Here is a 26,669-nt window from a genome sequence, read left to right as displayed (position 1 = left end):
GTTATATCGGTCACTCAGAGCTAAAGAGAAACCCGTCTCTTTAAATACATATACAGGGAAGAGGCTGCAATGAAATCTGTCCCTTTTAACCTGCACAAAAGCAGGAGGCTCAGATTCACAGGGTGCTGGAGGAGACCATTTGGCCCATCATGACCCTGCTATCTCTTTGAAAGGACTCACTGATTCATCTAATTGCTCTGCTCTTTCCCACAGCCCTGCAAATTCTTCCCTTTCAAGTATTTACCCTTTAGAAAGATACCGATTGTGGCGTGAAAATCTGTTCCTGTTCTCTCTGTCACCTAACTAATGGTGGCAGTTAATCTGCAAATTTTCTCAGGGAATGTACGGGGCATCCATCACCCTTTCAGAAGGAAAAAGATCCTCTCCTTTCTTCAGGAGAAAGTCGACATAACCTTAGTGCAGAAAATTCATCTGGATGATGAGGAACAGTTCTGGTCAGCCTATTATAGGAAGGATATTATTAAACTAGAAAGAGTGCAGAAGAGATTTACCAGGATGCTGCCAGGACTTGATGGTCTGAGTTATAAGGAGAAGCTGGATCGGCTGGGACTTTTTTCCCTGGAGTGTAGGAGGCTTAGGTGTGACCTTATAGAGGTTTATAAAATAATAAGAAGCATAGATAAGGTATACAGTTGACATCTTTTCCATAAGATAGAGGAGTCTAGAACTAGAGGGCATGGTTTAAGGTGAGAGGAAAGAGATACAAAAGAGACCAGATGGGAAATTTCTTCAGACAGAAGGTGGTGAGCATCTGGAACGGCTGCCAGAGGCAGTGGTATGGGCGGGTACAATTTTGTCCTTGAAAAAGCAGTTAGACAGTTACATGGGAAGGGTGGGTATAGAGGGATATGGGCTAAATATTGGCAAGTGGGACTAGCTTAGTGATAGAAACTGGGCGGCATGGACAATCTGGGCTGAAGGGCCTGTTTCCATGCTGAAAAAATCTATGACTCTATGACTACTGAATCAGCTTTCAGGCAGATCAGAACAGCTCGCTGTGTCAAAAAATAAAATCTCATCTACCCCACTGGCTCCTTTGCCAATTACCTTGGAGCAGTCATTTTCAAATCCAGCGGCTCGACCCATGGGTGGGTCCTGGGAAGGTCGTGTCGTGGCATTCCGGATCATGAGAATCGGTGCTCAACGGTGCAACCGGCTTTTAGAATGCCAGCTGTGCCCCGCATGGGTGCCCCCTCAGCAGTGTGCAGGCCCGGAGCCCAGCGGGGTAGAAAGCAGCCTCCTGATGTCAGTACGCTGACCCAGGAGCAGAATTTTTTTTTAAATAGCTGGAGTCTTCTGCCTGGAGTGGTGGCAGACAGCAGGCCACACTGACATCACGTGCTCTGGGCACGCGAGAGTGATTCCTCCATTTTGAGCTCCAGGGCCTCTGGTGAACAACCCATGAAGAAGAAGCTGCGAACAGGAACAAAGCAGCATAAAGATGATTACTTGAGGGATGCGTTATTCATTGTACCACTGCAAATCAGGATTCAAAGTATGTTATATGCAGGGAAGCACTGGGAAATGAAAGTTTAAAACTCTCAAAACTTCAAAGACATTTGAAGACAAAACATGGTGAGTGTGAGGATAAATCTCTTCATTTTTTTCAACGGATGCAGTGAGATCTTAAATCATCAGCTGAAGTAATTGTCAGGAACGTAACATTGAATAACGAAGCAAGTGAGATCGTGACGACCAAGCAGACTCACCTGTCACATTAAAGGTCAGTGAAAATGGTGGATCGCGAAGGTCGGCTAGCGAGGGTCACATAGGTCAGCCGGCGTGGCTCGCAATGATTGCCGACGTGGTTCACAAAGTTCGGCCGATGTTGGTCGTGAAGGTCGACCGCTTGGCAAAAATGGGTACTAAGTAAAAACGTTTGAAAAACACTGCCTTAGAGTGGCTCACTTTCTGTTAAAGAGCCTGTCAACCCCTCTTACCCACTATCCTTAATGTGCATCAGTCTAATCAAGAAAAGTCACCAAAAATCAAATATTTTTCCTGATAAAAGTTTATTAATGAAACTGAACATGGTTATAAAAAGCAGAAAATTAGTTGAGGCTCAAAGACAGCCAGAGTAAATGGATATTTACAATGTTCTGCACCCAAATGGTTTCTCTTTGGCTCCTCTGTTAGCTGTTCCTGTGACTCCCCACTTTGGGTGTCGGGCACATTCAGCCTGTTTGGGGATCGATGAGCATGGAAGCTCTATGTGTTTAGGTCTGGTGATGTCAGTACATTGTAGTCACTAAAAAGAGTGATGATTCCATAGAGAATAGTTGGAGTCAGCCACTTTATCATAATTGGCTGTTGGACTTCACCTCATTAACACATTTTTGTAATTAATAATTTGTACTGTACATAAGCTCGGTAATGAAATATCTTCAATAGCATCTCCCTTTAAGGGTCAGGTACTCTAACGTAGATTTAGACTTGTACAACAGCTTTCAGGGCCATTGGATTTCTCGATGCACTTTCCAGCCAATGATGTACTTTCTGAAATGTAGTCACTGTTGTGTAGGAAACGTGGCAGCAAATTTAGGGAAAACAAGATAAGAACATAGGAACAGGAGTATGCCATTCAGCTCTTTGAACCTGCTGCACAATTCTATAAGATCATTGCTAATCTGGCTGTGATCTCAACTCCATTTTCCTGTCTCACCCCCATAACCCTCGTCTCCTTTGTTAATAATCTGTCTAACTCTGCCTTGAATATATTCAATGACCCAGCCCCACTGGTCTCTAGTGAAGAGAATTCCACAGACTAAACACCCTCTGTGAGAAAGACATTCTCCTCAATCATCGTCTGAATGGTGGACCTCATATTGATAAACTGTGTCCCCTGGTTCTAGTCTCTCTCATATTTGGAAACATCACCTAATTTCCACCCTATTAAATCACCTCAGGATTGTAAATGTTTCTATAATATTACCTCTCCTTCCTCTGAACTCCACTGGCTAAGGACCTAACATGTTCCACCTTTCTGCATAAGAGAAGCCCTTCATCCTGAGAATGAGTTGAGTGAACCTTCTCTGAACTGCTGTTAACACAATTATATTTTTGTGTTTCAAACATAGTGAAGAAATAGTGCACACTATTCCAGATGTGGTCTCACCAAGGCCCTGCACAGCTGTAACTTTCATTCCTCTTGTGGGAAACATTAATATTCCAGTTGTTTTTCTAATCACTTAATGTACCTTCATATTAACTTTTTCTGATTCCTGTACCAGGACACCCAGATCCCTCTGTAACACTGAGTATTGGAATCGCACTCCATTTAAATAGAATTGTATTTCTCTATTCTTCTTGCCAAAGTGAACACAGTCAAGCTTCCCCACATTATATTCCATCCTGCAAATTGTTGCCCACTCACTTAACCTGTTTGTATCTGTTTGTAGTCTCCCTACAACCTATTGACAGTTAACAAAATCCCACAAACAGCAATAGGATAATAATGATCTGTTTTAGTGACGTTGATTGAGGGATATATATTGACCAGGACACCGAGGTTAACTCCCCTGCTCTTCTTCAAAAAGAATGATGTGGCATATTTTATATTCACCAAAGGAGGAAAATTGGACCACAGTTTCACACATCATTTGAAAGATGGCACCTCGAAAAGAGCAGCACTCCCTCAGCACTGCACTAGAGGGCAGCCGTGGGTTTTGTTCTCCAGTCCTGATTGAGAAATGAGCCCAGAACCTTTGGAACTCAGAGCAAGGAGTGTTATCCACTGAGCCCAGACAGACAGTGAAGGTGAAGACGACTGGGAGGAATCGTATGTGGAGCATCAAAACCGTCACAGGCCAGGTGGACCTTATGGCCTGTTTATTTGATGTCAATTCTATGTCATTGCACTCAGTGGAACATTTCAGACTTGGAGTTGTTGATTTCACTCCAATGGGTTTGTTTGGGTGCGATGCTGAAAGTGAACTGTTTTATTGTAAAATAATTTCAGCTGAGAGTCCCTGAATGAATGTGGAGAGATCACAAACTGCAGTTCTTAAAAAGACACTGATCACCCAGCAATCAGCAGACCCAACTGAACTACCGGAAGGACATGAAACAGGGTGTGCAATTCAAATTTGGTTCATTTGACCTAAATCCAGAATTTTAAACTCCATTTCAGTTACACGGGTCCCTAACATCAGCAAAAATAAGCCCCAACCTTCAGCATCAATAAGGTTTGGTACAGCAACAACAGCAGAATCATTCATCGTCTCAAACAATAAATCTGTGTCCCAATCTCTACCTCCTCCCTGCTGGTTGTAACACTACTTCATCCCACTATCCTCCTCCTGATTTTCCCTCAATTCTCCTCCCCTGAAGGTGCTGACTCTCGGTTTCAGTTTCACATTCACCTATTCCCGCCCCAATATGTCACCCACGTGTAAGGTGTCCTGGAGTCAGCCACTGGTTATTTCACAGAATTTACAGTGCAGAAGGAGGCCATTCGGCCCATCGAGTCTGCACCAGCTCTTGGAAAGAGCACCCTACCCAAGGTCAACACCTCCACCCTATCCCCATAACCCAGTAACCCCACCCAACACTAAGGGCAATTTTGGACACTAAGGGGCAATTTATCATAGCCAAGCCACCTAACCTGCACATCTTTGGACTGTGGGAGGAAACCGGAGCACCCGGAGGAAACCCACGCACACACGGGGAGGATGTGCAGACTCCGCACAGGCAGTGACCCAAGCCGGAATCGAACCTGGGACCCTGGAGCTGTGAAGCAATTGTGCTAACCACAATGCTACCGTGCTGTCTAAATCTTTACACCTGAAGTTAACAAACTGTTCTGCAAAGCGAGATGTCACAGTCAAATCCAGTGACTTTGTGTCAGGGTTGGGCCACTGCTCCCTCCCGTACCTCCATTTTTCATCCCAGTCCCGGGGTTTGGAGATTGGGCTCCAGATGAGTAATGGCGGTCGCAGTTCCCACAATTCCTTGCACTGTGGAAACGGCTCTATCCGCCGCGTCGGTAGGCGGCCCGGGACTACGCAGGACCAAGGGAGAGGGGAAGCTGCGTATGTGCGGGGAAGAGTCAGCAACCTGACCTTCCTGCAAAGGTGTTGCCCAATGGGAAAAATTGGAGGACCGGAAGGACTCTGGTCCTCCAGTTGGTCCTCCAGTCAATCAGTGCGCGGGATTTGCATGAATGAAAATTGAGCTTCACAGACGGAAACTGCCTCCTGTCTCCAACATCTGTGAGTAACTCTTTTATTGTCGTCACAATTATCAACGCAGACCCATTTACAAGGCTCCAGGCCTCATTACACTTCACATTAACGATTAAACACACTTCAAATTGACGATTAAACAGTCACTGAACACGAAACAGCTGCAAGGCGCCAGGCCCAATTACATTTCACAATAACGTTGTAACAGTCATTGAACACAAACAGCTGCAAGGCACAGGGCCGAAATACGTTTCCAGATACCAATTAACCAGTCACTTATCACAACCAGCCGCAAGGCACAGGCCCGACGTGTAGTTCAGGTAACAATCAAACAGTCACATAACACGAACAGTCGTGAGGCACAAAGCCTCGAAACCCAACGACCGTTCCAAAAGCAAGAAGGAACAGGAAACCACAAAACACAAGTACATCGAGGCAACGACCCCTGAACACATACACAAGCAGTCGCGAGGCACAAGGCCCCGAAACCAAACGACCACTCCAAAAGAAACAAAGAAGAAAAGAAACAAAACCCAAAAGTACAACACACGACACAGGCACATTTCAAGGTAACGACTCTAAACACAAAAGACAAGCAGTCGCGAGGCACAAGGCCCCGATACAATACGGCCGCTCCAGTTACAAATATGACCCACAGGGCCTCGATTCATTTTAACAGTATCATATCAAAAACCCAATCACCAGGCACCAGGCCTTAATTCACCCCAGAAAAGATTTAACAGGATAGAATCTATCACCGAACACTAATCCCTGCTCACCCACCCCCGTTCACCCAGCCCTGCAGCCGACACCCCGGGGGAAAGGCCCCTCCTCGCTAAGAGCACAGACCTCCGGAGAGCCAGACCCGGGCGCGGCGGAGGAGAGAGGGTTCCCCCCTCCTGGACTCGCCCGAGGGCACAGGACCATTCGGAGGGAGAGCAGTTTCGCACCAACTAGCGTTCCACCAAAATTTCTAAATACCATTTCAGGGAGACCCGAAATGAGTTAAATGTCATAGGCTGCTAAATAAAACGAAAGCAAAGAAAACAAAAAAACAAATCCCTTAGTACACATAGAAAAGTCTATAAAAAGAGTCCATTAATTTTGCACGTTCCACTTCATGACCCCGGCACTCCAGCCGAAATTTCACAATGAACAACATGTCCTCAAAGTCCTCCAATGGCAGCGGCCAGAGTCGCTCCAATGTTGGCAACAGTCGACAACAGGGAAGAAAGTCCCAGAGTCAGTCCCAACCGCCCACAGGGCGTCCAGGGGGGCCGAACCCCCGGAGACCCCAGGAACGGCAGCAACCCACCCCGGGCTGCAGGCCGCGGGCCGCCCATCGGGTATCCACTCCCGGTTCCGACCCGCCGCTTCCAGCAGCCTATCCAGCTGCCATCCTTCCTCCATTCCTTCGTCCTCCATTGGGCGAACTCAAACCCGCCGACAGCAAACCTCGCAGTCCGAAGCAGCGTCTCCGCAGCTCAACCGCTGACTTGAAACACGACTGGTCGCAGTACTCCGAAACCGGTCTTCTCCCCTTCCCTCGGGGACCAGGAGCAATGGGCGCCGAGTTGCTGTTTCACCCCATCCAGGAAGCTCCCAGAGGCGGCCTGCCTTTCGAATCGGCCCGGGGGCGGACACCAAGCTCGCACACAACCGCCCAAGCCTCCTCCACTTTTCACCCCAGGAGTTTGGACAGTGTCGGCCGTAGCTCCCACAATCCCCCGCGCTGGGGAACCGCTCTATCCGCCGCACGGGCGGGTGATCAGGTACTGCGCATGTGTGGAGGAAAGCCCAGCCAAGCCCAGCCCAGCCCCTGACCTTCCTGTGAGGTGTTGGCTAATGGATAGAGTTAGGACCGGAAGGACGCTGGTCCTCCAATCAGCGCGAGCTTTATGTGAAAGGAGATTGGGCTTCACACAGACTGAAACGTCCTCCTGTCTCCATCATCTGTGAGTAAAACACTTTCTTTTCTCATTCTCACCTTCAATTGGTCACTTGCAGCAACTGAAGGGAAAGGAAGTGAATCAGGGAGGGTGCAGACTCTGCAAAGCTTGGCCCAGGTCTCTCTCTCTTAAAGACATTGACACCCTTTGCTCCCTCAGCTTGACACATTTATTTGTTTGGCTAAAAGGATGGTCTCTTTCCTAATGTTCACAATTCACGGGCTGATTTCCCGAGGAGATGGCTGACATTTAAAGGGTCAGTAAATTAATATCAGACAGAGATATGTCTAGTGTTATATAATACAGATTAGATATATTGATGGTTCTGTAATAAAGTGCATTTAATATTATTTCTAGTTGTGTAATATTGTACTGTAGAGGGCAGCACCGTGGCGCAGTGGTTAGCACTGCTGCCTTCCGACATTGGGGACCCGGGTTTGGTCCCAGCCCTTGGGTCACTGTCCGTGTGGAGTTTGCACATTCTCCCGTGTCTGCGTGGGTCTCATCCCCATAAACCCAGAAAGATGTGCAGGATAGTGGGCAGCACGGTAGCATTGTGGATAGCACAATTGCTTCACAGCTCCAGGGTCCCAGGTTCGATTCCGGCTTGGGTCACTGTCTCTGCGGAGTCTGCACATCCTCCCCGTGTGTGCGTGGGTTTCCTCCGGGTGCTCCGGTTTCCTCCCACAGTCCAAAGATGTGCAGGTTAGGTGGATTGGCTATGCTAAAATTGCCCTTAGTGTCCAAAATTGCCCTTAGTGTTGGGTGGGGTTACTGGGTTATGGGGATAGGATGTGGCCTTAGGTAGGGTGCTCTTTCAAAGAGCCGGTGCAGACTTGATGGGCCGAATGGCCTCCTCCTGCACGGTAAATTCTATGATAATCTATGATAGGTGAATTGACCATGCTAAATTGCCCCTTGATTGGAAAAAATTAATCGGGTACTCTGAATTTAAAAAATTTAAAATACATATATTGTACTGTAGCTACATTATATATTTCCAATCATCTCTTTCCTCGGAGGGTTGTTTGTCTCTGGATTTCTCTTCCACTGGGATCAGTGAAATTGAATATTTTCAAGTATGAGTTCTACCAATTTCTGATTGACAAGGGAGTCGAGGGTTATGGGAAACAGGCAGGAAAATTAAGAATTCTCTCCCCCAGAAGAGTGTGGAACCTCAGTCATTAAGGATTTGCAAGATAGAGATTGATAGGTTTCTAGATATTAAAGATATCAAGGGATATGGGGCATAGTGTGGGAAAATGGTGCTTATGTAGATCGTTCAACAATCTCATTGAATGGCTGAGCTGGTCCGAAGGGATGAATGGCCGATTGCAGCTCCTATTTCTTATGAGCCTCTCAGTCCGAGAGATGACGTGGTCGGCGTGGATGGGTTGATCAGCCTGGATCAGCATCTTCAGGAGAATTGGGAGTGTGAATATTAGATACAGCAGAATGAGAATGGAGGGAGAGTATGTGGGATGGAGATTTACAGCTTTTGGGGAATGAGAGAGGAAAGAATGTTTCATAGAAACTAAAATTGTCTGTTCTGAATTTCTGCCCTGCACTAAATGTGATGTCTGTTGTGAATTCCACTTACAGGATATTAGAAAAGGAGGAATTACAGACAGACATCTCAAACCAAAAGTCCAGATCTCACAATCACTCAATTATTAGGTTTGTGACTATCAACAGCCTTATAATCTGGAAGGAGAACTGTCTACTTCAAAATATTTTAAACATCCGTGTGACTGGAAAGCACTGAGACCCACAAGCACCTGAGTGAGTGTGTTCCAGTGCACTGACTGTGGAAAGAGCTTTAACCGGTTTCACAGCCTGAATAGTCATCGTACCATTCACAGCGGGGAGAAATCATCCACATGTGAATGGTAAAGGCTTCAACTGCTTGTCCAACCTGGAGAGACACTAGGGCAACTGCACCATGGAGAAACCGTGGAAATGTAGGGATTGTGAGAAGAGATACAAAGCACCATCAGAGCTGGAAGCTCATCGACGCAGTCACACCGGGGAGAGGCCATTCACCTGCTTTCAATGTGGGACGGGATTCATTCTGCAATCCCATCTGCACAGACATCAGCGAATTCATACTGGGGAAAAGCCGTTCACCTGCTCTCAGTGTGCGAAGTGCTTCAGTGATTCAACCACTCTGCAGAGACACCAGCGAGTTCACACTGGGGAAAAGCCGTTCACCTGCTCTCAGTGTGTGAAGGGATTTACTCAATTATCCAGCCTGCGGACACACCAGCGAGTTCACACTGGGGAGAAGCCATTCACCTGCTCTCAGTGTGTGAAGGGATTTACTCAATTATCCAGCCTGCAGATACACCAGCGAATTCACACTGGGGAGAGACCATTCATCTGCTCTCAGTGTGAGAAGGGATTTCGTGATTCATCGCACCTGCGGAGACACCAACAAGTTCACAAGTGATTACAGGGGTTGGATTCTGATGATTTTGTTTCTGCTCTCATTTACATCCAGGACTGCATTTCGTTCACCTGACAGTTGGTAAATGGGATTGGTCGGAACTTTGCTTTTTGCTGGACTAACCGGTCTGACTAATTTGCCTCCAATGGGCTGATGCTTTTTGGGCCTTGTTGCGATTTTGGCTTCAAATTGCACATGGATCACAGAGTGAACGGGGTTTGGAAGTTCGAAGATAATTATTTCTCATTTCTGTTTGGAAACTCCCAAAGCATGCCATGTTGCCATGAAGATGGCTATGGTGTTTACATGGTTCTTTTGTCTAATTTATCTGGGTGTTTCTCACAGAAGGAAACTATCGGTATGAGAGGCATGTTGTCTGAGGTGCACTGAGAAACTACATTAAATGGTACATTCAGAGATAGGCAGTAGCTAATATTTAAGGAATTATTACATATTGACCAAGGGGTCAGTTAGCACAGCGAGCTGGACGGCTGGTTCGTGATGCGGCACAATGCCAACAGCGTGGCTTCAATCCCCCGAGCGGCTTCGGTTATCTATGAAGGTCCAGCCTTGTCAACATTGCCCCTCAACTCAGGTGTGGTGACCCTCAGTTTAAGTCACCACCAGTCAGCTCTCTCTCTCTCAAAGGGGAGAGCAGCCGATGATCTTTTGGGAATTTTAGCGACTTTAAGTTCAAATATTTACATCAAATATATTCCTTTCAGAAACAAAAATCAAACAGGAAAAGTGATGCAAACGTGGCAGCAAGAAAGTTAAAGATTCCATTTGATCAAAGGAAGGGACCCATAAAGTGGACAAAATAGTAGTAAGCCTGATGTTTCAGTGGCAGCACGGAGGCGCAGTGGTTAGCACTGCTGCCTCACGGCGCCGAGGTCCCAGGTTCGATCCCGGCTCTGGGTCACTGTCCGTGTGGAGTTTGCACATTCTCCCCGTGTTTGCGTGGGTTTCGTCCCCACAACCCAAAGATGTGCAGGGCAGGTGGATTGGCCAAGCTACATTGCCCCTTAATTGGAAAAATGAATTGGGTACTCTAACTTTAAAAAAAAAAAAGCCTGAGGTTTCGGAACTTGTTTAGAATTCAGCAAAGGAGGATCAAGAAACTGATGAAGAGAAAATAGAATATGAGAGCAAACTGGGGAGAAACATAAAAAACGCCTGAAAAAGCTCCTATAGGAATGTGAAAAGGAAAAGATCAGCAAAGACCAATGTGGGTCCAGTCCAGGCAGAGCCAGGAGTGTTTATAATGGGAAATAAGGAAATGGCAGAGAAACTAAACAATGTGTCTGTCTTCATAGACGAAGATACAAAAATTGTCCAAAAAACACTAGAGAACCAAGGGACCAGTGAGCACGAGGGACTGAAAGAGATTAGTATTAGTGAAAAAATAGTATTGGAGAAATTAATGTGATTGAAAGTTAATAAATCCCCAAAAGCTGATACTCTACATCCCAGAGCGTTGAAAGAGGCAGCTGTAGAGATAGTGGATACATTGGTGATCATCATTCACAATTCTATAGATTCTGGAATCGTTCCTGCAGATTGGAAGGTGGTAAATGGTAAATGGTGGTAACTATTTAAGGAGAGAGAGAAAACGGGGAACCACAGACCCATTAGCCTGACATCAGCAGGAGGGATAATGCTACAATCTATCATAAAGGATGTGATAAGGTACGAATTAGGAGCAGCAGTAGGCCACCCGGCCCCTCGAATGGCCTACTGCTGCCCCATTTCATCTGATCGTAGTATTTTTGTGAATCTTTGTTGCACCTTCTCCAAGGCCTCGATTTCCTTTTCCTAAATGGCGATCACAAATGTTTACAGTACTGCCTGTGTAATCTAACCCTGGTTCTAAAAAAGTTTAACGTATTGAACAATTCGATCCTTCGAAAATGGAATCTTATTTTGGGGCCCCACACTTTAGGAAAGATGTGAAGTTCTCGGAGAGGGTACAGAGGAGATTTATGAGAATGGCACCTGGGATGAGGGGCGTCAGTTAATTGGAATGACTGGAGCAGGTGAAATTTCTCTCTATAGATCTATCCCTTTTCATTTATATCCCTCAGGTGCCCCCCCCCCCCCAACTTCCTTTGGGAAGCATTCCAATATCTCTGCTTCGAATCCACCCGTAGGAAGTATTTCCACTGGTATTTACCACTTTTCTTTCAGTGCAAATGCGGCTCAGAAAGCACAGAAGGAGCCCAATCCACCCCTTGTGCCCATGCTGACTCTGAACATTATACATAACAAGGTCAAGGAAGCCATTTTAAACTCTAATATATGACAGGAACTTTTAGTTCAAAAGTTAACACTGTATCAACCTAAATGCTTGAATAAGCTGCATAGCAACAGAAATTGTTCAAACTAAGAATTTCTTTTATCATTTTGATCAGCTACACAACATTATGTTTTGTCCAATCTGGCATCAAGTATAAGGCTGATACTTCAATCTGATCACGATGAGGAAGAAAGAAAGCTATTGTCTTCCAAACTTGTCTTTTTAAATCAGTGGATCTTGTAGTAACCAAATGTATTAATTAAAGATCACTGTACTAATTAGCTACCTGTCAGTCACAGATGATTGAAAAAGTACTGAGCCTTAATTGAGCTGCAATTAATGAATCCGTAATTCTATTAAAAGACTGAGTTTTATTTGCTGTAAACATATACAACCTTAATTGCTGTGTATGTAAAGAACGTGCAATGAAGGGGGTGGCATGATGGTGCAGTGGTTAGCACTACTGTCACATGGTGCCGAGGACTTGGGTTCAATCCCTGCTCCAGGTCACTGTTTGCATGGGTCTGACCCCCCAACCCAAAAGATGTGCAGGGTAGGTGGATTGGCCACGCTAAATTGTCCCTTCATTGGAAAAAATGAATTGGATACTCTAAAAATTTATTTAAAAAAAGAATCTGCAATGAAGATAAATGTACTGGCAAGAGAGACCTTCAAGCTCTGATTAGTCTCAACATTTCAAACGGTATGAATAAGGAATTGTATAGAAACAGATAAAGGGATAGTATGAAACAGTTCTATTGTATTCCTGTCTGAGATAATGAGAGAAGGTGGTGCCCGTAATTAGGATCCAATTAAATTAATCCAGTGACCAAATTGAACAATGGTCATGTTACAACAGGCCCAACTCTGACGTGAGGTAATGGTCACTTTGGGGATAAAAGTAGAGTTTTTGACGGTCTTCCTTGCTGGTCAAGTACTGAAGACTCCCGAGGCCGAGTTCCAAGGAAATTACTGTCAAAGAAGGAGCCAGAGAGGGTTACGCTTCTAAAGACTGATCTCCCACATGAAGTTGTAAATAGTCAATTTCTTAAAGTTGTTCAGTAAACGTTTTTCATTTAATAAACTTCTTTTAAAATTTTCTATCCAGAGAATTCTGCCTTTGTCTTAATTGTTTAAAGTTTTGTCTGACCCAAAGTGAATTTATTAAATGGTAAGTTGGGGGTGACTGAAATTAGTTAAGATGCATAAAATAAGATCAGATGACAGAAGACTTCAATTTTAAAATTTTCATTTCTATAGCGCCTTCCACAACCACAGGACATCCCAAAGTGCTTTGCAACCAATGGAGTGCTTTTTGAAAAACTCTTTATTTTTATTTTTTCACGGCACACAGAAACAAAAGGTTAAAATGGTTCGAATTGTCCACATCAATCATTGGCATTGTTGACAGAAATATAAAAGACACAATATAACAAAGTCACTTTTAGTTTTGAGAATCAAGTTACACGCACAGACAGGTGTCGATACAGCAGATAAACAAGAGTTTGATGATGATACTGGTCCGTATGAAAGTTGCTTCCTTCCATCGAGCATCAGGGAAAAATGACCACGGAAATAGATGGGAAAACACTTTTTTTTTTAAAAAGGCAAATAAAATGTATACAATGAGTGGGGCTGGGTTGGGGGCGGGAGTGCTCTCTGTGGGTTAATTCATATGAATAATCCTGTTGCTGGCAATCACCTTTGAAATAATGTTTGGCTCTGGGAGCGGAATGCATGCGGGATTCTGTCCATCTCAAATCGCTCTCTGACTTCGGATCACCAAGTTTCACAGGTTGGGGGAATGGGTTTCAGCTATTTGAGGACAACACCCTTCATGACAGCCAAACTTGTAAAAGATTGTGTTGTTTTCTTCTTTCCGTCCCTTCTGGAATTGTCCCTCACAGAGCAGCTGGAGGGGGGTCTGTGGGATGTCCATGTCCAACACCTCAGCCAATGTTTTGAATATCTTATCCCAATCTCTCTCAAATTTGGCCACGATCAGCATGTGTGGAAGTAATGATTTCCTGCAGTCTTTCCAGTAACTACTTATAGAGGAGGAACCAATTCTTACAGTAATATGTGGTATTCTAAAGTAGCTCGTAATGAGCTTCCATTTATATTCCCTCAGGATATTTGGTCGGTGACGGGATTGGTCTCAGGACAAGTTTGATCCCAGTCTTCCACTGGTATCTCCTGTTGCAGTTCAACCGCTGCAAGCGCTGGAAGCCATCCTGTTAAACATGCCCAAAATGGGACTCTGTTTCTTTTCCATGAAATTGCCCCCTTCATGTTTGCAAAGAAAATGTTGTATCTGTACGTATGCTAAAATGTTAATATTTGGAAGGCCAAATTCCCCTCTGATCTGCTCAAAGGATTTTGGAGTATCTGCTGAAATGTCTGGTGAAGGCGAGGCAATATTCAGACCATTTCTTAAAAAGTCCTTATCGTGCGTGGAGAGTATTAAATGTTTTATAGACCCAATGGTGGTCAGAGCCGAGATTGAACCAGTTAAATGGAATGATTTCTGAATTTCTTTCCAAATATTGTTAGTCAATCTGGCATTCACTCATTCTGCAATCCCTTAAGCTGTTACCCAGAAATGGCAGTGCTGTTAATGGAAGTTGGGACGCAGGTTTCTCCAGGTTCAGCCACCGTGTGTCTACGCTGTCTGTTAACCAAGCTGTCACATTATAGTTGAGCTGCCCTAAAACAGGAGATCAGACAATGTAGCAAATTGAATGTAGATTCAGGAATCTGAACAGGTAACATCTGGAACAATCCGGGGAGGACATTCATCCGAATACCTTCAATTCGTCCTAACAGAGAGCGTGGTCGGCTCAGCCACTCATCCAGACCACTCTTCATATGGCTAATGATACAAGTGTAATTTGCTCCATATATTCTATCGATTGTTGGTGGGACAAGAATACTGAGATATTTAGTGTCCCACTGCCATTTAAAGGCACTTTGTGTCTCAATATGGTTGGGATTTGTCCACCATTGCTTCAATTTTTTTTAACATTAACTTTATAACCTGAGTCACAGCCTACCTTTTAAATACTCTCTTTCATAGAAAATATGGATGTTGCAGGATCTGATAAGTAAAGCAGGATGTCATCAGCATAGAATGACAACTGGTGCTTTTCTTCTCCAGCTAGAACCTCTGTATGTCCGTCTTGTCTCTCACCATTTGTGCTCAGTGTTCTATACATAAGTGAACAGAAGAGGGGGACAGAGACCAACCCGGTCTTGTCCCCCTCTCTAGCCCAAAGACTTCAGTAATATGACTGTTCACACGAACAGAGGCCCCTGGATTTGAATAGAGGACCTGGACCCATGTCACAAAGTTGAGTCCAAACTCCAGGCTGGTGTAAAGTCTGAAATCGGTACACCCATGATATTTGATCAAATGTCTTTTCAGCGTCTAAAGATAAGATCATGGCCTCAACTCCATTCCCTTGGGCATGGGTCATGATGTTAAGGAGCCTGTGGAGATTGGCTCCAGAGTAATACCCAGTTTGGTCTGGGTGTATAACCTCAGTTATTATCCTGTTTACTCTATGGGCCAGTATTGTTGTTAGAACCTTCAGGATACAATTAAGTTATGATATGGGGCGATGTGACCCACACTCTGTTGGGTCTCTCCCCTCCTTATGAATGACCATTATAATTGCATCTCTCCATGAAGGAGTCAATGATCCAGTTTCTAATGAGTGACGATAGGCCTGCTGAAGTAAAGGTGGATGTATGTCTTTAACCGTTTTATAAAATTTGTTTATGTAGCCATCCAGGCCAGGGCTTGCTTTTTAAAATATAAATTTAGAGGACATAATTATTTTTTTCCCAATTAAGGGGCAATTTAGTCTAATGCACGAGAGGAAAAGAATACCTGGTTTGCCCAGGATCTGCCCAGCTTACTGTGGTCTGTGTCTGACAAATGTGTTTCTTGTAAAAATGCAGTTTTGCAGCTTCGATGTTTCAACTGGCAGAGCATCTTTTTTCTCTCAATGGGTTTATGTCACCCTTTCACATTTAAAAATTTTTTTTAGAGTATGTAATTAATTTAACATTCTCATCTGGAGCTGAGAAATTTCACCACAAATGATCTCGGGGTGAATTAGCATCTGACGGCTTTTGTTGCAGTGATCTGTGAGCCCACTCTAGTTGCAGTGGGAAATCGATCGGGAGTTTAAGCAGGTTCTTGAGAAAGCTTTCGACCCAGCGGGTAATGTCCCGCCTACTGAGTTTTCTGGCACCTCATAAATTCACAGGTTGTTCCATCTCATGAAATGTTCGAGGTTCTGACATCTGTCCTCTAACCGTCTGTCTCTCTGGTGTAAATAAGAAAGGAGCCTGTATCTGTGAATGTTACAATTGTTAACCGTACTAATTCTGTTCTCAGGCTGCACTGCCCTCTTTCCCAAACCGCTGACAGCTTGTTCCAGTTCTGAGATTGAATTTTTCATTGTCCCAAGGGCGCCACTAATGTCTTTTCTGAATTTTCTCAGCTCAGTCAGGATAGTCTCAGCTCAGACTTCTCCAGACCTGAATGAGGTGTTGGGACGGGCCCGTTGCTGCCATGTGGAGAGGGGCTGAGGCTTCTTAATTCATTATTTCTGTCTTCCTTAAGCAGTTTCCATTCATCTCTCTTCCATCTTGTACTTTGTCTCATTCTGTGTCTATATCTACACTCGATAAGTATTTATGGGCGATTTAATTAGTGGATGGAGGTGGATTCTTGTTGGGGGTGAATGGAACAGCATTCAGCAGGCAGCCATTGGGTTCTCCAGCTCCCTCTGGTCTGTAATCACTTGTGAACTCGCTGGTGTATCAACAGATGGGGTGACTGAGTGAATCCCTTCCCACACTCAGAGCAGATAAACGGCTTCTCACCGGTGTGAAATCGCTGGTGTCTCTGCAGGCTGCATAACTGACTGAATCCCTTCCCACACTCCGAGCAGATGAATGGCCTCTCCGCAGTGTGTACTCGCTGGTGCTTCCGCAGGTGAGATGAATTAATGAATGCTTTTCCACACTCAGTGCAGGTGAACAGTCTTTCCCCAGTGTGAACCCGTCGGTGTATCAGTAAATTGGATGAATGACTGAATCCCTTCCCACACTCAGGACAGGTGAACAGCCTCTCCCCAGTGTGAACTCTTCGGTGTGTCAGCAAGCCGGATGAATTGATGGATCCCTTATCACACTCAGGACAGGTGAATGGCCTCTCCCCAGTGTGAACCCGTCGGTGTATCAGTAAATTGGATGAATGACTGAATCCCTTCCCATACTCGGGACAGGTGAACGGCCTTCTCCTAGTGTGAAGTTGCAAGTGCTTCAGGAAGCTGGATGAATTAATGAAACCCTTCTCGAACTCGGAGCAGGTGAACTGTCTCTCCCCAGTGTGAATGCTTTGATGAATTTCCAGCAGGGGGATCTGAATCCCTTTCCACAGTCACCACGGTTTCTCCATGGTGTGGGTCTGACTGTGTCTCTCCAGGTTGGACAACCAAGCCTCATGCACACATAGAACACGTGTACGGTCTCTCCCTGCTGTGATTGGGATGCTGTTTTTTCTGGCGGTGTAACTGGTAAAATATCGTTCTACGGACAGTGCACTGGGACACAGTCATTTTGGGTGTGTGCATCTTGGTGTTTTTCCAGTTATACTGATGTTTAAAATATTTTGAAACGATTAGAATGCACAAACATTTCTCTTTCTCGATTCAAAGGACGATGATATCCAGGTCCTGATGCAACGATGACTTTGGCAGATCTTGACTCAACATCCAATCTAATGTCCTGTAAAATAGAATAGAATAGAACATTACAGCGCAATACAGGCCCTTCGGCCCTCGATGTTGCGCCAATCTGTGAAACCAATCTAAAGTCCATCTACGTTATTCTATTATCATCCATATGTTTATCCAATGACCATTTAAATGCCTTTAATGTTGGCGAGTCCACTACTGTTGCAGGCAGGGCATTCCACACCCTTACTACTCTCTGAGTAAAGAACCTACCTATGACATCTGTCCTCTATCTACCTCCCCTCAATTTAAATCTATGTCCCCTCATGCAGGCCATCACCATCTGAGGAAAAAGGCTCTCACTGTCTACCCCATCTAATCCTCTGATCATCTTGTATGCCTCTATTAAGTCACCTCTTAACCTTCTCTCTAACGAAAACAGCCTCAAGTCCCTCAGCCTTTCCTCATAAGATCTTCCCTCCATACCAGGCAACATCCTGGTAAATCTCCTCTGCACCCTTTCTAATGCTTCCACAACCTTCCTATAATGCGGCGACCAGAACTGCACGCAATACTCCAAATGCGGCCACACCAGCGTTTTGTACAGTTGCAACATGACCTCACGGCTCTGAAACTCAATCCCTCTACCAATAACAGCTATCACACCGTACACCTTCTTAACAACCCTATCAACCTGGGTGGCAACTTTCAGGGATCTATATACATGGACACCGAGATCTCTCTGCTCATCTACACCACCAAGAATCTTACCATTAGCCCAGTACTCTGTATTCCTGTTATTCCTTCCAAAATGAATCACCTCATACTTTTCTGCATTAAACTCATTTGCCACTTCTCTGCCCAGCTCTGCAGCTTATCTATGTCCCTCTGTAAACTGCGACATCCTTCTGCATTGTCCACAACTCCACCGACTTTAGTGTCATCCGCAAATTTACTCACCCATCCTTCTACGCCCTCCTCCAGGTCATTTATAAAAATAACAAACAGCAGTGGCCCCAAAACAGATCCTTGTAGTACACCACTAGTAACTGAACTCCAGGCTGAACATTTCACATTAACCACCACCCTCTGTCTTCTTACAGCTAGCCAATTCATGGCCTCTGCACTGACCATAGCTATGCAAAAAACTTTTTAACGAACAATTCTAAGGGCGCTATGTCAGACAGGGACATGCATTACAAAGCAATAAACTGGGAACCTCTAACTTATTCTTAATACACTACACTCACTTAAACATTCCATTATCCTACCTTCCTCAATCATACAACAAAATCATAGCATTTCATGCACAGTGTTTCCTGGCTTGGCAGTCAAGCTCAGGATCATACAATTTGCTCATGAAAAGTTCTTTACATTTCTTTATTTACAATAAACGCAAGTGAATGCACTTTATTATAGATCGCGGGGGTCGGGGGTCTGGTCGTAACCAAAAATAGGGGATCTGATCCTTTCTACCGGGGTTCGAGCGCGGTAGGCTCTCCTTCTCCATTTCCATAGACGCGTAGTCTGCACTATGCAACAGAGTATCGCTAATGCTAGTAAAGTTTCTATCACATAGGACAGAGAGTACCAGGTTATAAACCTGGCACACCAAGATGCTGTAGTGTCGCTGGTGACTGGGCTCTGGGTACTGCGGGAAAGTGAAACATTAACGGCTGGGGGGCTTGAAGTCATGGAGTTCGCGTTCACGCGCAACCAAATGTTCAAAATCATGAGGATGATCCACGTGAAGGAAGTCCTCATGGCTCTTTTTCCTTTTCTTTCTTTGTCTTCTCCGGTCCTGGAGCTTCTGGAGTTCTGTGTAAACAAGCATAGTGCCTGTAACCACCTTTGTTTAATATCTTGTACGCTCGTGTGTCTGTCCTTTGGTGCCAATTATTCCCTTTATAATTGGTCACTATGTGTGACTCCCTCATTTTTTTTTTCAAAAACAAATTTTAGGAGAAGACACACTTCCCAATGATGAACCAGTGCGAGCCGTCTCGCAAACTGTGCAATTTACCATCCAAATGTTTCAGGATGTAAATAGCAGATTGTCGGCAACCTAAGGGTTACCTAAACAAAACAAAACTTTTTGAACAAAAATGCCAAAATGAGGTGCGTGTGGGCCGCGACGGGTAAGAGTTGGATGGAGTCCCCGGGTAGGACGGCTACCAATGCCATGTCTCTCCTACCCGAGCGTAGTTGACCAGAGGGGGGTTCCCAAGCAGGGCGGGTCCCAGGCCATTTCTCCACTGCCTGAGCAACCGACAAGAACGGGCAAAAAATGTAGTCATCGTGGTGGGGCTGCCGTAGTCGTTCTTTCCTTCGAACCAGAAGGGCAGTTATGAACGGGCATCTGGTTCCTTAACAAGTGTCTGCAGACAAGTTAGTTCCTCTGAACTAGTGTCTGGCCACAGTGAGTCTCTGTAGGCAAGTCCTCCGAGGTTTATGCCGAATAGGCGTGGGGCAGTGAGAAAAAAAATTCTCCTGTCGGACACACAACATTTAACAAACTTACAAACAACATAAAACATTCTGCAGGTTCCATCAGAAAGGACAACACTTCTCCCAAGTGGTTCCTTTAAAACATCATCTGGACACCTCAGTTCTCGGTTGCGAACAGGGTCGCAAAGGGGTTCTCGGTTTGGGAGTCAGACCTAAGGTTGTCCTCTTTTCCCGGGTGCCAAACTCTAGAGTGGATCAGGGCTGAAAGGGCTGCCTGGTGTGAGGTGGGGTCGCTCTCGTTGTTGCGGACCAGTTGGGACGAGTTATCACGGTGCCAATAGTTGGTGTCTAGTTGTGTGGGGACAAAATCAGGGTCGTCGGTGTAGTTCGGTGGTCTGTGGTGGGGTTTATTTAGGAAAGTGATCATGAAGGGATCACTCGGATCGTAGTCGGAGTCGCTGGGTGTGGATCCGGTTGCATGGGGATAGTAGGGAGGCGTGCTGTGGCTATCGTCAGAGTCACAGTCGCTGTCTCTGCTGCTGCAGTCTGTGGGCGTTCCGGGTCGGAGTGTATATTTTGGGGGTGGAGTCGAGGTCGAGTCCGTGGCTGGGCTGGATGTGGTGGGGGATGGTAGGGTTATGTTGGCTGTGGGCGGGGCGTGGTGTGCTGCGTCGAGCATGACGTGGTGTGCATGGTTCGACTGTGTTCCATATGCCTTCAGCTGGTTTATATGGAACCACGCAGTCTTACCGATGGGGTATTTTATTTTATAAATGGAAGGGCTTACTTTATCCGCAATGGAATACGGACCCGAGCATTTTGGTGACAGGAATGTGCTGGGGTTATATACAGAGAGCATAACTTGCTGTCCTATACTGTACTCAGTCGCATGCACTGTCTTGTCGAAACAAGCCTTGCTCTGTTTCTTTCTGGTGCCCAATTTTACTGCGGCTGCTAGCTGAGCCGTTTTAACATTTGCAACTAATTGCTCCACTGCTTTTTCGTGTGTGAGGGCCGTCACTTCGGGGCTGGTCAAGTCTAAGCCTAACAAATATTCTGTGCCTTTCATGGGGCGTCCGGTCATGAGAGTGTGTGGGGTGTAACCTGTGGAAGTAGAAATTGTGTTACGCAAAAACATCAGCGCAAAAGGGAGGACTGAGTCCCAAGTGGTGTTGTTCTGCTGGACCATTTTTCTGAGGGTGGATTTTAGGGTCCGATTCATGCGCTCCATGATACCACTCGACTGTGGGTGGTGTGCTATGTGGAATTTTTGGGTGATGCCAAATATCGTGAGGACGTTCTGCATGACACATCCCGTAAAATGGGAACCTTGGTCTGATTCAATGCTGCGGGGGAGTCCCCATCTTGTAATCATGTGGTGGGTCAAAATCTTGGCTGTGGTTTTTGCAGTGTTTGTGCGGGCTGGGAATGCTTCCACCCATTTTGTAAACGTGTCTATCACCACGAGTACATATTTATAGCCATTCCTGCAAGGGGGCAATGGTCCTATAAAATCAATCTGGAGGTTAGTCCAGGGGCCATTAACGGGTCGGGTGTGGCTGAGTTGAGCCTTTTTGGCATATCTGTCCGGATTATTCTGGGCACAGATAAGACAATTCTCTATGTAATGGTTTACATCATCCTTTAAATTCGGCCATCAACAAAGCTGCTTGAGATGGGCTGTAGTGGGATCGATTCCCTGATGTGATGTCCATGACCGCCATGGAACAAACAAATCAGTTGATTCCTGTCCTGTTCAGGAACCACATAAAGGGTGTCTTTTAACACCACACCGTCATGTGTGGTCAGTGCATTTATGAACCTCTCGTAGGGTGCTGGGTGCTTTCCTTTTACAATCTCCCTGAGGTTGGTGTCCTGCTTCTGGGCCTCTACTGGATCCTCGATCTTTGTCTGTGAGACCAGAACTGCACTCACTGGCGTGCTTTCGGGGGGGGTTTCCAAAAATATCCATGCCTGGAACCTGCCTTAGCCAGTGCATCAGCTTTTACATTTCCAGGGGGGAGGAACGATGGTGACTGCGGACTTTGATTATCCCAAAAGTCCTGTTCTGGGCTCTTTCTGAAATATGACGGAGCAATATGACGGAGGGGAGGGGTTTTCCATCGGAGGGGAGGGGTTTTCCGTCTGCGGAAACAAATCCTCTTGCTTTCCACAGGGGCAGGAATTCCGTGAGGCTGTTGCAGACATAGAGGCTATCTGAGTATATGTCTGCTGGGCTGGGGAAGGAATCTGGGTGTTCCACTATATACGCGATGGCCGTGAACTCTGCTGCCTGCGCGCCTAAGTGGCCTGGGAGTTTTAACGATATTTCCTCAAGGGCGAGTCCCTGCGCGTCCTCGACATAGATACCGCAACCTGTTATGTGCTTCCCATCCAAGACTGTGGAAGATCCGTCCACATAGATCTTTATGGGCTCACACGTGTCCGTGTGCGGGGGGCTCTGGGTTGAATTACCTATCTTTCTGGGGGGTGTTTTAGCGATAAAGGGGCCTGTGTTGTGGTGTGGAGAGATAATCTCACATTCATGGGGGTTTCTGGGGTACTGTAAGTTGTCGGCTAAGTAGGTGTGCGTCTTTGTCCTTTTAACTGTGATGTCCCGTCCCTGCAAGAGAAGGGTCCGTCCAGTAAAAGTTGGGTGGGGGTGTGTTCGGTGAGAATTGTGATGGGGTTCAGTCCGGTAATATATGAAAAATACTGCACTGCCCAAAATACTGCGAGCAGGTGCCTCTCACAGGCTGAAAATCCCTGCTCCACAGCATCTAAAATTCTGGATGCGTCAGCTACGGGCCTTAACTGGTCGTGCCGTTCCTGGAGGAGCACGGCTGAAAGGGTGCGGTCTGTGGTCGCTACCTCTATTGCGTAAGGGGAAAGCGGGTCTGGAACTTGTAGTGCGGGGGCTGCTATGAGTGCCTGTTTTAAAGAATCCACAGCATCCGTATGCTGTGGAAGCCATTCCCAGGGGGCTCCTTTCTTTAGGAGGTCTGAGAGGGGTGCTGCCTTGCTGGCGAATCCATCAATGTGGTTTCGGCAGTAGCCAACCAGTCCTAAAAACGACTGGAGGGCTGAAATGTTCTGGGGAAGGGGCAATTTAGCAATTGAGTCAATCCTTTTATGCTCGATCTCACGTTTACCGTGTGTGATAATTGTTCCCAAATAATTGTTGGAAGATTTTTTTCTTCCAAAATCTGGGCCTTTTTGGGGTTGACTTTACAACCGATTGAGTGTAAGAGTTCCAGGAGTTCGGACAGAAGCTCGATGTGCTCTTCCTTGGTGTCTGTCTACAATAGTAGGTCATCTACATACTGTACCAGACATTCGGGGCGAGAGAATTTGGCTAAACCATTTGGCAGCTGTCGGTGGAAAATGGAGGGGGAGTTGTGGAATCCTTGTGGCAGGCATGTCCACGTGTACTGCTGTGCTTTAAAGGTGACGGTAAATTTGTACTGGCACGCCTTTGCCAATGGAATGGACCAGAATCCATTACTGATGTCCAAAAACGTGAAGAATCGGGAATTGTGTCCCTGCTTGAGCATGGTCTCAGGACTTGTTGCTACTGTGGAGACTGCTGCGGGGGTGACTTTGTTGAGTTCCCGGTAATCGATGGTCAGTCGCCATGATCCATCGGGCTTCCTCACTGGCCAAATCGGGGCATTATTAGTGGAGGCTACTGATCTAAGTACGCCCTGCTCTAATAAGCTTTCTATTACCTTGGAGATCTCTCCCTCTGCCTCTTGGGGAAATCCGTACTGTTTTGGGGGTCTAGGGTCAGGTCCTGTTACTTGTACGGAGCCAGTCATCCGTCCACAGTCGTGCTTGTGGGTCATGAATGCTGCCCTGTTCTTTTGCAGAACTGCCCTAACCTGCTTGTCCGTACTAAGCATGGTCGGGTTGAACCAAAATTCGCCTACGGCGCTTATTTTGTTCATGTACTCTCCTATGTTGAGCGTTGCGGGGGCTCTTGCGGATTTCGCCATCTTCCAGACACACTGGTTGACTGGATCGAATGAAAGATTATGGGAATTGATGAAATCAATTCCCAGGATGTGTTCTGCTGTGTGGGGCAGGTCAACTAAAACCACGGGGTGCTTGGTGGTGATCTTACCGATTTGAATGGGTACCGGGGCTGTGATGTGTCCCTGCTGTGAGTGGCCTGTAAAGCCGCTAAGGGTGATAGTGACTGTAGTGGGCCACGTGTCTTTTTGGAACACGGTGGAGGAATTTATTGTGGTGCGGGACCCTACTGTGTCCCATAGAAATTCGATGGGCTGTCCCTGAATTTTTGCTGCAACTACCGGTCATCCGGACCTATCCCAAAGGGTGTCGCAGACCCAACTGGGGGAGCCCGTACACCGGCAGTCCGTTCCGGTCAAGTCCGTCTGATCCGAACGGGCGCTAACGCTATGAATGGGCTCTGTCTTTTTCTTAATCAGAGTGCCCATCTGCTGGGCTCTCTGTGGCTTTTTAGGGGCATTGCACTCTTTTGCGAAGTGTCCCAACTGTTCACAGTTGTAACACTCCTGTGACTTGGGTGAGTGGCTGTTCTTTCCCTCATTCACCCATGCGGGGTTCTGGTGTGTTTTTACTGCCTGCACATCTGCGCCAGCCTGCTTTTCCTCGCTATTCTTAACTGCGGGTTTACTTTGAACAGATTGCTCCCAAGCGCGGGACAATCTTTTCACTACCCACTTCTTGTTATGGGCCTCCTCTGAGGGATCATAACTCGTACAAGCTTTCTGTCCTGTTTCTGTGGCATGGGAGATAAGGGTGCGGGTCCATTTGGCCATGTTATCTGGGGACAAATGGGCACGGTCTCCAAAGACTGCTGCAAAGTGAATCCATAGGCGTCCAGCGAACGCTGTGGGGTGCTTGGATTTCTTTTGCCTACATTTGTTGAGGCCATCTAAGGGGTCACCCCGGTTATACACGATCATATCCAGGATTGCGGTATGCATTTCTGCAAGGGTGCCTCCTCCTACATCCTGTGGTTCGGGAAAGGCTGCTGCTACTGACGGGTCTAAACTTAAAACGGTGAGCTTTACATGCTCTCGCTCATCCAGGCCACACATGGTCGCCTGATGCTTAACTGTGGCAAAGAAATGGTGGGGGTCTGAGGTGGGGAGGAACGGTGTGATCTTATCACACGCGTCCCGTAATTGGGTCACTGTTAAGGGGGTGGAATATAGAAATTCCACATCGTCCGATGTGGCTGTGCGGTGTGTGGTGACTGGGTTCATCGGAGCGTGAAGTATCTGCTGTGTGGGGGGTTGGGGCGCTTTTCTCTTTTGTGGCTTTCCCTGTGCACATGTTCCCTGAACATATCTCTGTGCTGTTTCATTCAACTCTTCCCAATCAGGGCCGTCTTCCTGATCTAATTTTTCCCCAAAGGTTTCCTGAACACCTTTTTGAACAGAACGCAGCGATTGCAGCTCTGCAATCTGCTTCCGGCACTTCGCATGGTCTAATGTGCTTTGTCTTTGTTCTGTGGTGGCAGCATGGAGTGCTCTTAATGCTGCCTTGAGGTCACTACACTGTTTCTGTAATGTCTCTACCTGTTTTTCCGTTTCTTCTCGTACCAGGACTGCACGTTGCGTGTCCTGATATAAGCCTTTTCATATTGAGACTGGAAGCTGCTTAAGTGCGACAGACAAGACTGGTGAGCCCTTTTGGCGTCATCCACCTCGACATCTTTTGCTGCCAATTTCCTTCTCAAGTCTAAATTCTCCTTTTCTACCTCGCTTACATCGACCTTACTCATTCGATGTATGCCCTCAACTTCTTTGCGACCTCCTCTGTGCCTCACAATTGTGCCAAGCAGGACACGATTGCCATCGGCTTGCGAGCTTTCCCTAAGCTCTTTTTGTGGATCTCGCTCAGGTTCTCCCACCAAGTATGTCCTATACACCCGGGGCCTGATTCCTCGTTGTCACAGAATTCATTCCAAAGGGGCCATCCTTTCCCTTTGAGATATTTCCTGATCTCTTCCTCCCAAATGGGACATTGTCCCACTCTACTGCTGCTGGTCGCTGCGACCGCAAATTCCTTGGGGTTCATTAGGCGCTGCATTGCCTGCATTGCCATCTTTCCTATCCGAATGCTTCTTCTAAATTTGGAACAGGGGAGCTAAGGCGGTGCTGTAAATATGGGTACGGCTTTCGCTACTTTCCGATGTACAAACTTCCGACAGTTTTGACGCAACAAAAATCTATCAGTTTTACCTTATAGCCCTGTTAGTTACGCATGCAGACACACACTTCCGAATTATGAGTATTGATCAGAACTACTTGAACACTTGTGGTTTTCTGTTTCCAATTGGATCTCTAATTCAAAATCTTGGGTTCTCCCGGAGTGGTTTTCCACTTCTAGATCGGGTCCCGTCAGGATGTCGCCAAATAATGTTGCTAACTTTTGCCTTAGTTTAATTGCTCTGTTCTATCACCTTTGCTCTTGAGTCGCCAGGTATCTTTCTGATACCGCCACGTGGTTTAAGTACGAGTAATGATCAATAATCCAATACACCGCTTAGTAAGATTTAAATCAAAGCACATTTATTATACA

The 26,669-nt window shown here is 46.1% G+C and overlaps 1 protein-coding gene and 1 long non-coding RNA gene across 2 annotated transcripts in view; both read left to right on the top strand.

Moving 5' to 3' along the window:
* LOC140420057 (uncharacterized) overlaps positions 1-26,669 on the top strand; it is a 263,088-nt gene that overhangs the window by 219,068 nt on the left and 17,351 nt on the right. The window lies entirely within an intron of this gene.
* On the top strand, positions 5,163-13,007 carry LOC140420045 (uncharacterized). Its single transcript, XR_011946157.1, has 2 exons — positions 5,163-5,231; positions 8,756-13,007. It is a non-coding gene; the product is annotated as an uncharacterized lncRNA (long non-coding RNA).

This window comes from Scyliorhinus torazame, chromosome 5, assembly GCF_047496885.1.
Source record: "Scyliorhinus torazame isolate Kashiwa2021f chromosome 5, sScyTor2.1, whole genome shotgun sequence".
Lineage (NCBI taxonomy): Eukaryota > Metazoa > Chordata > Chondrichthyes > Carcharhiniformes > Scyliorhinidae > Scyliorhinus > Scyliorhinus torazame.
The sequence above is the reverse complement of the archived record's forward strand: the minus strand, read 5'-3'. Positions and strand labels throughout refer to the sequence as shown.